Consider the following 15,257-nt stretch of genomic DNA (forward strand, 5'->3'; position numbering starts at 1 on the left):
TTTTTTACCTGAGGGTGTTTTGTGTTTTCAAGAAAAGCTTTTCTGTACTTGGTGAGAAAATCATGTTAATCTGAGTGCCATTGAACATTGAATTGCAAAATGTAAATCCTAATAGTCAGTAAAAGGCTTGTGTCAGTGGAAAAAGGTGACCCTAAATACATCCTTCGCTGTCTGCACATTGATGAGTGGAGTAAAGTAAAATTGTCCTTCAGAGCCTGTTATTATTTGAGCAAGCTATTGCAATGCACGGTGCACAGTGGGCCTGGAGCAGGGGTTGCATTTGCTGTACACTCCACTGCAAAATGAGACTAGTCAAGCCCTAATGTAACCAGCAAAAGCTGGATAAAAATCTATACAAACCTAATTATGAATCAATTTGAGTTTGTGTCAGACAGTCTGGTGCCAACAGAGTGGATTTTTTATTAACTTATGGTCTGGGAAGAATGAAACACTTTTCATTTGTGTACTTCAGTATGTTGCTTCATGATTCAGGGGAAGAGTGTTCACACTTTGTCTTGGAGGGACTTCTCTCTCATGGTGGACAAGGTTCTGTGTCCCAATTGTGAACTCAAGAAGGTTTACTCCGTTTGTTACTTCACTGCTTTAGATTTCCGGATTATGATGATGTGAGCAGAGAGAGGACTCAATTTTCAAAGCAGAAGTTAGCTCAGCAGTTGATTAATTACAACTAAATCCCTCCCACATTGATTCGTATGCTGAAGTACATTTGACTTGAGATGGAATTTTTTTACCCTGCACCCCACTGTCCTGCTCCTGCGTATCAAACTAGGTCACATGCTTGAATATTCATGATCCTCTATGACAACTTCCCGCTATTCCATGTCAAGACCTATGTTAATTCCCAGATTTACACATTCGAACCTACTTGAAACTCTCTTACTGCTCTTCTCTAGTTTTTGAACACCCTGCGAGTCAGTTTGACAACTGTAGCTCTGTTGGTAAAAAAAAAAAGACTTTAAATACAGCAGAGCTTGGTGTAGATGTGAGCAAGTTTTGTTTTTTTGCTTCCCTGGACATATGGCTGCCATTTTGGAGGGTCACTTGGTCTAGCTGTGATCGCCCAATAAGTTATTGATTGGAAGAAGACAGCCAGGTGGCCAATGGGATATCTAGATAATGCGTTTGTTTTGCACATAGACAGATCATGCTCCAATTATCATGTGTCACTCGACAGTGGAGACATCTAAAATGTTATGCTCAACAAGACCCCTCAGCTCATCAACATGACAATCCATCTGCCAATCATTGTCCAGCTTGTAGCCACCATCGGCCAGTTGCCATCTTTTGTATTGTTGAGTGTGTGCAGGGGAAAAGCATTGGCACACACACACACACACACACACACACACACACACACACACACACACACACACACAAACACAGACAGGTCCCATTGGTTCCATTAAAAGTTGCCCTACAGTAGTTTGTCCTTTTTGGTACCTAACTCATACACCTGACACTTGCTATGAGTACCGCGGATGTCCCTTAAGGTCAATAAAGGGCTAAAGAATCGCCCAACAGAATGACACAGTCCCCCCTGACATTTGCACCCTGTGTGTGATGACCTCTCATTAGTAACAAAGTGGGTCATATAGGATCTAGTAGTTCTCAATTCTTGAGTTTGAAACGGAAACAGAGTGTACTTCATCTTGGGAAATAAAACAACCCTCTTGGTAGTCATTTACTACTTTACTGCCAAGAGCGGCATCATTAATTGGAAATGGTGTGGAATGCTTGGCATGGTCCTTTTCTAACAAGTTGACAGAGAAATGACGCTTTCACAGCCAAACTGTGGGTGCGCTAAGCTCTGAAACAGTAGGGAGGAAAGAAAAAATGAGGAAAACGTGCTATCTTAGATGTATAAATGAGACATCTTAAAGGAGATAGGTAGTTCGGAGAGTTGCATTCAACACCCTCGCTCGAATAGACTGTCCTTTCAGGTTTTTTTGTGTTTCCTCCATCCTTGCTGAGTTTTATTCTCCAGTCTTTCAAAACTACAAGCACCCTGTTGATGTATCTTGAAGATGATTATCCACCGAGATTGGGCTTCTGTAGCTGAACATGCCCAGGGGATCCTCATCACCCCAGCTGTAATAGACGAGAACAAAAGGAATGGAGAGGGAAAGAGAGAGGCAAGAATTCCACCGAGCTACAACAAAGAACACAGTCAAATCTTAAACCCCCCACCCCAATGCACAACCATCACAACCCTCCTCCCCCTCACTCGGTCTACGGCTTCTGTTCAACCTGAAGATAGCTCGATCCTCATCTCACCCTGGGAAAGAGATACACTGAGGCATATTGATCATAGTCTGCTTACAGCTGTCATTAATTCTGGCATCTCTGAGCTTAATGAGAAGTTTTATTTCTGCCTCTCAGTTCTTTTGTAATTTTGTTGCATTAGTTGACCCCCCCTCCCTTTTTCTACTTAATGACATAGATGCTGCCCCCTTTTCACCTCCCCACTAATACCAAATCCAACATTTACAGATTTATCTCTTAAATGAGTACCTGTGGTAAACAGGCTAATCTGTTTGGCAGCACTCATGGTCATGGCTGAATGAAACATTTGACAACGCTAAGCTCCTGAATCTTCCTATCTCTCGCTCCCTTCAGGGCTCCTTCATTGTTAATCCCACCGATCACATTCTTCTAGCTCCTTCGCTGTGCTGCAGGGGTGTGGCCGGACTTTTGTCTCGTCTGACAGAGAGTTCATTATGTGATTGGCGAGGAGCTAATGCAATAACGCTCATGATCACGTGCCGCTATACCAGGGCCAAGTCTTAGCGATCCGTGCAGCACTCTGCTCTTTTTCTTCCTCTTCTGCTTCTTCTCTCTCACCCTGTCTGCAGAGAGGGAGCCTGCCACCTCTCCCATGGTGGTATTTAACCACTTGTCTTGCAAAACCCCTTTTAATTGAAATTACCCATTGGCTGATAAGCTTCTGGAGCCGTATCAGGAAAAGAGATATAGTGGTTAGGGTCTTTTATGCTGGAAGGTTTTGTTGTGGCTTGCTCTTGTTGATCTCATTATATTTTTAGGTCTTCAATTCTCACCTTCAGTGTGTCTTTTTGTCTTTAGAAATGGTATGTCTTTTTTCATTTTATTTTATCACTTTTTTTTCCTGTCCCCAACTAATGTATATGTAAGTAACACTGCACGACATTCTTAGCATGATTCTTTAGGTACAGAAAACAGAGATGCTTTTGCAAATTCACAAGTTAGACTACTTTGAAAAATGTATAAAAAAAACGCTATATGACTTGCAAAACAACATTTATTGGCAAGTAAGTCCAGTGCAATTCAGAAAGTGTGCACACATTGATGATTGGGCAATTTTTATGGAAAGTGATAAGTATGCAAACATTCATTTATGACTCAATATATACTACAATGTAAGGAAAACTACCCGCAGCCTGTTGAAAACAGCCAGAAAAGTTAACTTATGTCCTGCATATAGGCAAATAGCCAATCACAGATTTGGTGCTTGCAATGCACCTGGGGTGGCCAATCAGATTTCATGGAGGGCCTATGCCACCACTGGCAACCTCTCTAGACATGTCTCTGTATATACAGTATCTAACTTTTGCTGTACCACTACTTTTACAGGTTTCAAAATTGCCTAATGAAGCATCCCACATATTCTCTTTGGCAGTACATGTGCTGTTTTTGCAGCAGCAGCAGCATAGTGCAGCAATTTATACAACATGACACAGTAAGGACTTTTCTTTTTATCTAACTCACACAGACATGTGGAGCACTATGACACGCCTCCCCTGTTAAGTGGTGTCACACGCTAAAATTGCTAATGCTATACTGCTCCAAATATAGTGTTACTATAGCGATGTCTGTGTTTTTTTTGTTTTTTTAAATTAAATAACTTTGAAGTGGTCTCATTAGTCAGCACACATTTAGCTGGTTCAGGCACATTACACACTTATTTCAGAAGCACCATAATTAGGTCAGAAACAATCTGTTATTTAAATTCTGTCACAGTCATAACCTGACATCCTCATTTCCTTTAACACACAGGCACACACACACACACACACACACACACACACACACACAAACACCCTGTGTGAAATCAGCACGAGACGTTCTCTTGATTTAAAGTGAAAGGAGAAATTCATGATGTCCTCTCTCAAGCAGCTTCTGCCAGGCTGAACCTCTCTATAGAATGATCCTGGGTCGGTTGCCCAGGTGTAAAAGGCATTCTTTTCTATGACGCTGAAAGAAGAAAGATATTATCTATTCAAAGACGTATACAATGCAGTGGTTTTCCCAGAGAAATAGCTTGCTGCAAGATCCTCTCTTCTTGGATGCAGCACAGCACAGTACACTTTTGAATAGGCTCCAGCTCAGCAGGCTAAATTCAGTATGAAAATGCAATCAGCATAAAAAGCAAGGTAAACAACCCCTCAACTGTAGCCTTACTTTTCTGAAGACCACAAGAACGCATGCCCACTAAGACGGGCTCATGAGTAAACATCACTCAGAGGGCTGCTCGTATATTTAACAAAACACATCACAGCTACCTGAAAAGATGGAGTCAGGGATTTTTTTTCTTCTTCTGATATTCAAATGTTCCTCTTGTGAGTCAGTAAATAAACTTCAGACCTTGCCCTGTTGATTACTGTTCCGAAGGCTATGCCCTGCCGAATACAATCTGATCCAGACTTACTGCGCTGAAACCCACATCTCTCTTCAGGATTGACACAAATGAACAATTCAGCAGTCATTTCTAAATGAAGAGGACGTTTTTATCAATACTGTTATGACTGGTGTCATTGGTGACACCAGTGGTATATCTGCATTATTCATCAGCCGTTATTAGGCTCTCTCATTTACATGTACTAATTGGAACAACTGCTGCACACAGGCCTGTATGATAATCGTTATGCTTAAGCTGTCAAGTATATACAATAGATCTCCCATACTTTGTGCTTTACGGTGTATGTCTTTGCTTGTCTGTTTAATTGCTGAAATGGTGTGTTAAAGTGGGTTGTGCTTGATTTACAAGAGTACATGGCTAATGTGAGTCATAAATGAGGGAGCTATCTTCACAGATTTCTTCCTATGTCTTTTAGAACATTAAAAACAGATCAATTCAGCTCCAGCTAACATAACCATAACTAATTCACTGCATCAGTATGTTTAACTTAACGGTCAAAATTTTGCTACAGACCAAAACTGCCCAGATTACTGTTTATCTTCTAAAAGAGTAAGGAAGACATTTTATTGTTATTGGTGACTGTGTTGTATTCTTCCTTTTTTTCAAGATAATGATGCAAAAAAGTCTTCTACCATTGAACCTATCAAACTACATTTTTTAAATGCAGGTTCAGTATTTTCTATTTTATCACACCAGCATGCAGCATAGTCAGAAAAGTTGCATATGAAGTTATTTTTAAGTGTGACCAACAAACTAAATGAAAGCCTCAGGCGTTCATATTTAAGAGTTACTTAAGCGTGCTGTGGGGAAGCTAACACAACTCTGGAGTTCGGGTGGTAAATTGAGCAGCTTAAAAAAGCCAGTAAAGACAGTCAAAGAGATGGAAGAGAGTGTGGAAAAGTGTGAGAGCAGCAGATGGGTTTGACCTGAGAAACACCATGTGGAGGTAGAAGTTCCTGCTGGAGCCACCTGAGCCCTGACTGTGTCTGAAACAAGAGTGCCTCGTTGACAAGCCATCACTCAGAGACTCGGACAGGGCTTTCAGCAGATCCCCGTTCTCCCTAAACCTTCCCATCTACACACATCCTCCCCCCAACACACGTCGTCAAACCCTACACCACAATGTATGTCAGCGCTATCATTAGTGTAATTGCTTATTACATACACAGTTGTCTCACCCAAGGCTGCCAGACGTGCATCAATCCACAAGCAGGTTTTCTTACATTTGATTGTTCAGGATCTTGAGCTCTTATTTCTATAACAAATCGTGTCCTCTGCTGAAAATTGAGGGATTGTTGTTCTTTTTTTATCAACACAATTTGTTTTTCTATGACCAGTTTTAGTGTAATATTTACACCCGTGCCACTCCTGCAGATTGAAGCTTCGTTTGAGATATGACTGGCCAGACGTCACAGACAGAAGATGAGAACTCGCAGCAAATGCTTTCGTTTTGAGGCCTGGTGATGGATAAGTGGACAATGTGTCACAGACAGGTAGCTGTGAAAAATTGCCCTTGTTATGCTTGTAGACAGTTGAGGTATCTGTGGAATTCAAAGTGGTGAAAGTCCTGGCAGGCTTTTTTTGACAGGCTGTCTTCTTTAGTGGTGGTAACAATGGTATGAACTAAGTTTGAAGGTTTTTTTAAACATACTCTTAAGTTGTCTACAGTCTACATTGAACTGTAGTAGATAAGCCCACTGAGCAAACATGATCTATCTATATCTATCTGTATATATATGTGTGTGTATACGTTTTACAAAAAACTTTGACACTCTAAAATAAGGGAAGGCTAAAGACAAATCTTATATCTTGATTATTTAGTGTTGAATCGTTACTAGTGTTTCCACTTATAATCATAGCGGTAAGCTAGCTAGCGGTAAGGTTTAGCTTTTTTCATTGCCAGGGCTTCCTCTTAAAGTAAGATTTGGTATTGAGTGGTAAGAAAAGAAATCTCAGTCCATCTTGACACTATGCTGGATCCAGCTCAGAGCTTCAGTCTTGTATTTAACACCCCTATTATTAAGTTGAATCATTTTTTTTAATCCTATACTAAAAGTGTATCAGCTTGCACCTGGAACGCCTCTCACCCTAACCCTAATATCTTAGTTTTAAAAGATAACCAAAAGGCCCCTCTTCAACCCAATCAGAGAATTTCAATCTAATATTTTCTTGGACAATTACAAAGAGGCTGTAGGTGATTGAAGACAACTCTAAATTTAAGGATTTCCATCATAAATACATTTTCGATAATAGGGTGCAATCCTTGCCATGAAAACAGATGAATTCATGGCATTAAAACAACTGCTCCATCAACATTTAGTCCCAAACATTTGTTTGATCAGCTAGTTTTTCTGTCCTAGACACGACTGAAATATTGGCCAGTCGATATCGGCCAGTATTAGCATTTGAAGTCACTATTGGTATCTGCAAATGTTATTGTTGATATTAGTACATTTATTGATCAGTCAATTAGCTGTTCATTTGAGTGTCATTTGATAACTCTAGTAGATCTCTTTCTGGCTGTCAGCCGCAGTGTACTATATGGATCAACAAAAGAAATGTGTTGCTCTATATTTATCTCTACAGATCAAACATAGATCTAAGAAACACATCGGCCGACATATCAGTATGAGATTTTTTTCCTCTCCCAAATATCGGTATCGGCCCCAAAAATTCCATATTGGTCAAGCCCTACTCTGTTCAAAAAATGAATTTATCAATTTATATTTGGGGCCTAAAACCAGCTCTCCTTGTTAAAAATGTTTGATTTCATAACAGCACCGCAATAACAATATTAACCCATTCAAACAAAGGCTTAGCTTTGTAATTTCCACAATCAGAAGCAACATCAAAGGGACGGCATGGTTATCTGGCCTTCCTTATTCATGCAGTGTCTCCATTGCTTTATCATATTGATTTGACTCAATTGCTTGCAAATGTGTGTTTTATAGCCGTTCTTGGACTTCACTTGAGTCGAAAATTGCTCCTGCCTTGTTGTGCTCCACCTGCGTAGTGAGGGCGAAATCTAGAGGAGGTAGTGAGGTTAGAGATCCAGAGTTGGTGTCTGAGGTGAGGGCTCCTCCATCAGAACCAGGTGATGAGTTTATGTGTTGTCACTCCCAGGAGGGCCCCGAGGCCATGACCTCCCATCCATCCCCTTGCGCTCACATTCATTTCACTTTCATAAGCACCAGTAATGACTTCCCTCCAATGAAAGGGAGCGGGAGCAGACTGAGACACTTGGTGGGGAGAAGTGGAATCTTTCTTCCCTGTTCAGGCAATCGCATGTGCTCCTAGAAAACGCAGTGAGGACGATATATAGCTATTACTGAGGTCACAACAATCATTTTCACCTTCTCAAGTAAACCTAGTGCTTTATGCAGCTGGCTCTCAAACAGATTGACACATGCCAAAACAACACATCGACCCACATAGACACACACAGTCTCCCACACTCTCGCACAGTGGCTGATGGACCGATGGCTCTGTGCATTGTAATATGCTTGGGAGCCTGTACGCGGATTAGCAGCTCATTTCGGTGGCTGCGCAGTTGGCCTTCACTGTCTCCCAGAGGAGGGCGACAGCTGTGTGTGTGTGTGTGTGTGTGTGTGTGTGTGTGTGTGTGTGTGTGTGTGTGTGTGGGTTTGGGTTTGGGTTTGGGTTTGTGAGTGTATGTGGAGGGGGAGGGCACACACGCCGTATGCTTATCTAACACCAAGGGGGCCAAATTTGAGATGGTCCAATACCAGCTTAACCAATACACACCACTGCACTTAACCGAAACAGGAGTGAGCAGCTGACTCCCATCTCTCAGGAGACGTCTTATCATATTGCTCCTCACTTTAAACAAACTACAAGTTAGCAGGGATTTAGGCTGGCTTCATGTGACTAAGCATGAACGCATATGTTAGAGAGGATTTGTGATGATTAAAAAAAAGGACCCTTAGAGATCCGACTTAATTTTGAAAGTAAGTTGTGGCTAATTCGAGAAGATAAACACAAACATTGGTTTCTTTTTTCAACAAAGTACTCAGGGTCCACAAGGGCCAGACTTTGTTGAGATAATTACTTGTGAAACCACTAACTTTAATTACATTTTCACCCCACACAAACCGCTCTGGTGACTTGTGGTGATGGGATCCAGGTGGACCTTATTATGAAAATGTGGAGAAGGGTCTTGAGTGACAAAGGGTCATGTGAAGATGTTACCCGTGATCTCACAGACACAAAAACACAAATAAATATTTAAGTGGAAGTTAGATACTCTGTCAGCTTGAGACTAGGCCTCTGATCGTATGGCTGCTCGAGTGACGAGGTGTGAATTCTTGGATTTGATGACCTGCATGTGAGCCTCTTTCCCCTGCTGAACCAAATCTCGTTTATTCTGCCCTATCTGTGTTCCAAGTTGCAATGGCTATTTTTAAATCAGAAAAGAACAAGTAACATTAAACAAAGAGAAAACAAAATGAAGCAACAAGTTTAAAAAAACCCAGCTAGTTTTTAAGCACTCCAGCTTGGAGTTTACAACTGTTCTCTCCTCATGTGTAACAAGAAGCAACTGTAATATTAGCTTCCAGCTATTTCCTTGCGAGCTGTTATTTTACACTTACAAGTAAGTGTAAGTGGCTGAATCTAAACACGTGGAAACTAGCACTTCTGCTATAATCTGGCATCTTTCATAGCTGTTATTGTTACAGCTGTTCATTGATATGCACTGTCCCTAACAAATAACTGAATAAAATAAAAGTTTGGTGTTTTTTGGCTAGCTTTGTTGGTTTGGTTTGCAAATTTGGTTATTTAGCTTAAAATGTGGCTGAAAAAAGTAAACTATCTGTAAGCGTTGCAGTTGCAGATGAATCTAAAAGTAATAAAAGGATTTTTCAGTTACCCTGAATGTATAGGAAATTAAGCCTATAGCACAGCAGTAAGACATTAAAACAGCATTAGAGCTTACCGACCTGCATGACTTCAGAGGAAGACGACCACAGTGTGAATATGGCAGTGCGTTTTTAAAAATAAAGCCTACACTTTCTTGATGAGGATTAAACATTTTACACTTTCCATCGAGTTTTCAACACTTCTGGTCGAAATTGTCATTGTTGCTAATGGTATAAAATGTTGGATCATGTTGTTACAGGTTAAGGTTTCATGCTTGCTGGTGGGCTGGCTTCCTGAATCCTAAAACGTCAACTGTCAGCTCCAAAGCAAACACCACCGATTCCTGGACGAAGAGGAAACAGAGAACAAATCCAGAGTTCAGCGCTCCAGGAAAACCTCTAGCTGAGTAATACTCTGTGACATGAGACAGGGACTCACTCCTCTGAATATTTCCCAGAGCTTTACAAAAGGGAACAAAAACAGAAAAAAGATCCTCATCAACTGATGTCACAGTTGGTAATGTTGCAGACAAAGGAAACCTTTAAGAGTTGTATTCATTCTATTATGTAGGGCAGCATGACCTGTTGTGGCATTAACATGAGAAATGGGACTGGTGGTGAGCCTGGGCTCCATCTCACAGTTAGTTCTGTCTCTAATCCAATCTAGTGCAATGGGGTTGGCATTGCAATACCACTGCTGCAGCAGCAGGGGACTGCTTTGTGAACAGTGGAAGGGGGTTAGAATTCTGAGACCCCCAAACCAAGGCAAGGTCAGTGGCTTTGCTTTCCTATTGCTTCCTCTTACTGTGTCTAATAGAGGTGTGGGCGCAAGGAGGAGGCAAAGTCATCTTTGAGATAAGAGATTATTTTAATTATCCATTAATCACTGTTTTTCTCATTTAATTAATGTTCAATAAAGATGCTCATCCCAATTTCCAAAAGCTCAGAGTGAGCTTGAAACTCAAAAAACAGTTGAAACACCTTTTTTTAAAGGTGTTGAAAAAAAAGCGACTATGGTTGCTCTCTGACCAGTTAGGTCTAACCCTGTCCATGAAGTCGGTTGCTCAGGTTCGACATTGACCCTTGGCCATTTCCCACTCTCTTCATGCAACTCTTTATGAGTCCTTTAGGACTCTTTCACATGTCCTGCACTATAAAATAAATGCATAAAACAACAGACAAGAGTCTTAAAAAACAAGTTAAAAAAAAGTCTGCCTGCTGTAAACTGCCTGGTTGCAGTAGATACAGGCGTGTAGAATAACTTTAAAAAAAATCATCTTATGACTGATTGTCTTCTTTGCTTTTGTGGTGTATAAAGAGGCAGCGGTGTTATTTTCAGTCTGATTCATAACCACTTAAAACTCGTCAGAGTATGTTCAAGAAAGCACGATTGGTAGTATGATTAGTTACATGATTAGTTTGTTTTATTAACAACAGTTTCATCTTCTTGACAACGCAATGTAATGCAAATGACACCTTCTTGTTTCAAATGTTTCTCAAACATGGCCTAAAAAATCCCTAAAGCCCCCAGAAAAAAAGGAAAGATACAATTACTTGTCATCAGACCTCCACCCTACTGACTATACTAAGCTTCTTCTTCTTAGGTTTTACTGTTTGGGTGCTGCAGAAGTGAGAGAGGAGTCCTCGCTTCATTGTTCCAAACACAACAGCTGTGACTTAATGAGCCCATTCCAAAGTGCTCACCCTTTGCCCAAAGTCTGAGCTGCTTCCACCGCTGCCTCCTCATTGACCACATGACCATTGTCACCACCTTATTCACTGGGTCTTAATGGTAAGACACACAAGAATGTAGCAGAGGCTGAGCCTTCGCCACCTCCTAAACTCAATTCCAGCAGCTTACGTTTACCATGACAAACCAGTGACCTAGGGGTTCACTCTTGTAATTTGGGGAGAACCACCCACACACAGACACACTCACAAATCTTTCTCCTTTTAATCTACCTTTCTGTGTTTTCATCTTATTCTTGTAAAAATTCGGACACGTGCGCTGGTTTAAAAAATGCTTGCTCTATTCTTCTTGTTGTTATTTGAGAGTCATCGGTGTCTGAAATTGGGTTTTCTCCGACTACAGGAACAAAATAACAAGGATAACATTTTTGCCTCCTTTTTGTCAACAACACCATATCATTACTCGAAAAATGCGCTAGTTTTACAAGTTAAACTGGAGATTTCTGTGATCTGTTCGGCTGCTATTTTTTCTAAAGCTGAAAGGAGCTAGACATGTGATGCAGTACAAACCTGCAGCCTGGCGAGGGGAAGTTAGGATGTTGCCATAGCAATCGAGATGAAATGCACAAGTAGTGTTTTAATTAAATCCAGCCTCTTTTGTAGATTTGACAGTGAGTAGGGTGGTGACAATAGGCAGCCATAATATTAAAAGTCCATCATTAGACGCTTCTTGTGGAACCATGAATTTGAAAAAAAAAAAAAGAAAATCTTTTTTGCTTCCACACTGAGGCGATTTGACTGGAACTGCTGGAAACATTTTTTTTTTTCCCTTCAATGAATTATTCACACAAATGTGGTGATCTAAGCTCATAACTGAGTTGCAGAACAAAGCTGAACACGACCCTAAACGCTTCTTTTTATCTTTTACCCAAAATTCACTTCAGTTGTACCTGTGTTAAGGCTAACTGCGAGAAGTGTTTGCATCCCGCTTATCCTTGAGGGAAAAAAAGCTCCTGTCAGTCTGAGGCATATGCATACAAAGTGGTGCGCTTCTTTATTAAGGACTATACAAACAAGGCTGTATTAAGAGCACGGGGATGCAATGATGATAGTGAAGAGCCAGGGAGTTACACACTCTTAACCCCAGGAATAACACAGCATGGAGCTGTCATTTGAGTCAGGTATCATTATCTCGGCAGGTCTGAGCTCTCAGTCAAGGCTGACAGCTTTATGATTTGATTCACTTGTGCTGCGAAGCAATTAAAAAGGAACGTCGCGTTGGAAACTCTTGACTATGAAAAGAAGACAACTGAAATGGTGTTTTCAGGAATTCTATACAAGAAATTGCTGTATTTAAGTGGTTTAAAATAATGTATGTATGCATGTAAATTCATCAATCCATATGTGTTGATTTCTACTGAAAAGCATGCACATCATCACCTTTTGGAGTATAAATGGAAATCAATTACATGAACCATTTGCCCATAATCTGCTTTGTAATGTCACATCATGCTTAAGGGTTTTATAATTACCATTTAAAGATATTTGCATCTTCATAATGTGTCCTCCATACATCCTCTGTATTAGCCGGGGCATAAGTCAGTGTGTTTGACCCTGGACATGAACCACATGACAAAAAGCTTGTTGAAACCTGCTGTCGGCCCAAATTCCTGATAACCTTTTCCCCCCACCTCCTCTTAAGGTTGATCTGTTAGGATGCTTCTTGTCCCCCCATCCCCCCTCATTTTCACTCTTCTCTTGAACACGGCATGCAAAGTGAATGACATGATATTAAAGCACTTCCTCATCAAGACTGAAAGGCGCACATTCTTTTTCTGCCTGCAAGCAGTCAATTATTTGACAAGTACACATAATGAACAATGCAAGACTAGTCTGAATTTAATCAAAAGGCAGAGACAGGGGCCCGGTGCAGATGGGAAATGATTAACACAGTTAATCAAACATCCCAGCGTTAGGTTAAACATGTGCAAGTCTATCCCATCATCTGAGAAAGGGATGGGATCCACCGCAAATTTCCATTTTTCCATTTCCTCTGCATTTATTATGTTGACCGCTATTTATTCTGCTTCTTCATGAAGGTATTTACGTTAGGCCTGACATCTCTGACTAATACTTCTCTTTGTGGTGAACCCTAATGCAGACAAATCTGAGGCAGCTCGCTTCGCAGGAATAGTCAAATGCAGCTTAATCCACGTGGTATTAATGTAAAGGTTGTTTGGTGTTGTCTCTCAGAGGGATGCTATATGCAAGATATGTGCAAAAAAAGAAGAAGGAAACACCTACACAGAGTTTATAACACCAGCACTCTAGAGAGAATACACTACATCAAGCAGGTCAGAACATAATGGGTTATAAAGTATAGAGTGTTAGATAGTTATCTTTGATGTCTTCTAGCTTTAATTTTACAGCAGATTGACAGGAATGCGGGAAAAAAAAAACGCAAGTCAAGTGTTTACATTTGACACCACTGTATTAACTTCATCATTAGAGGGAAACGCTGCAGTTTTCACATTTCACCGTTTAGGTTACTTGTTAGGTTGTGAAAATCCCTGAACATTCTTGCTCAGTCCTTGAGGGACTGGTTAATGGATCCATAATGAGGATCTTATGACATTGCATGAGACGTTCCCCTGAATTTTGAGTTACTTTCTTCTGAAAATCAGTATGTTTGAGGTGTAATTTTTGCTTACCTTCACTTAGAGGTTTTGTTTTAATGTACGGTATGTGTTGACTGAAATTTGACTGAAAATCATTGACAGCCTTAGGTTTTATCATAATGGAATTTCAGATAAAAACTTGTAAATATGTCCTTCTTTAACAGACTTGTGGAGTGTCTTAAAAGACGACTATTGTTCCATTCCCACTTTACCACGCAACGATAATTAGCCGTGATTACAAAGTATCTCTTGAGAAATTGGGACAGAACAATTTAGTTCATTGTCCTCAGAAATTGGAGTTGCCCTTCCTTTTCCTTGCCCCCCCCTCCCCTCCCCTCCATCTATTGGATTCATGTGTTCTTCAGTGTTTGCCAGGAAGAACACACCACTAATCAAGCAAACTATTTGATTGGCTTGGAAAGATTTCATTCAGACTAATTTGGCTTAATAAACAGTTGTGTCAAATGATTTGGATGAGTGCAATTGCAGACCTATTAACGGATGAGTATTAAAAAATGTGCTTTCCCTTTCGGACCTATTTACATATGACCTTGCACATTCGCAAAAAGCTTGTGCTTCCTGAGGCGTATGGCAGGAAACGTAGCTTTTAAAAAGTAATCAGCCCTCAAGAACAAGTTGTTTATGGGGAAGTTTTGACAAATTGAAAAACCTTCAAGGATTGTTGTTGACTTGGTAATAAGTTTTAAGCATCTACAGCGATAGCTGGCATAATTTGTCCATTGAATGCCTTGCTGAGCAGCTTCCGTATTTAAAACGTTAATGTTTTATGGAAATAAGCTATATGTATTTAAAACTTATAATTGTGTTCCTTTATACTGGTGCAAAGCAGTTACTTTTAAATTAGTGGAATTAATCGGAATGCAAAATTGAAGAAAGGAATGTCTGTCCACAATGATGAATGCTTAAGTAAGATTTTGCTTCAATTAAAATTTCAGGCAATTATTCTGAAAGATTATTGACCTCTGAAGGGACTTGTGAGGTCACGTATTTTCTCTGTCTTTGCAGTATAGAATTCATCTTCATTAGAGAGAACAATTGAAGGCGTCTTCCTCTCATGCTGAAGGGTATTAGCACAGACAGATTATCCTCTGCACACTTCACTAATAAATTTGATTTCTATTTTTGTCTGTCCAGGTAAAGACAGATTCTTTACCAGAAGAACAGTGGAAGGGGACAGATTCTGATCCCCTTCATCAATGTTGTTTAAAATGTTCTTGTCCTTCCAGGAAACAGAAAGATGTTATCATGGTGTCAACAAGAAGGTCCATGATTAACTGTTTTATTCTTTCACGAGGT

The 15,257-nt window shown here is 40.3% G+C and overlaps 1 long non-coding RNA gene across 2 annotated transcripts in view; it reads left to right on the forward strand.

Moving 5' to 3' along the window:
• The window catches only part of LOC306828470, a 94,351-nt gene extending 81,109 nt beyond the window's left edge, over positions 1-13,242 (forward strand). For both annotated transcript variants that reach the window (XR_013779749.1, XR_013779750.1), the window contains exon 4: positions 9,834-13,242. This is a non-coding gene — a long non-coding RNA (uncharacterized lncRNA). The remainder of the gene's footprint in view (positions 1-9,833) is intronic.
• Positions 13,243-15,257: the final 2,015 nt, after the last annotated feature.

This window comes from Symphodus melops (assembly GCF_947650265.1).
Source record: "Symphodus melops genome assembly, chromosome: 8".
Taxonomy (NCBI): domain Eukaryota; kingdom Metazoa; phylum Chordata; class Actinopteri; order Labriformes; family Labridae; genus Symphodus; species Symphodus melops.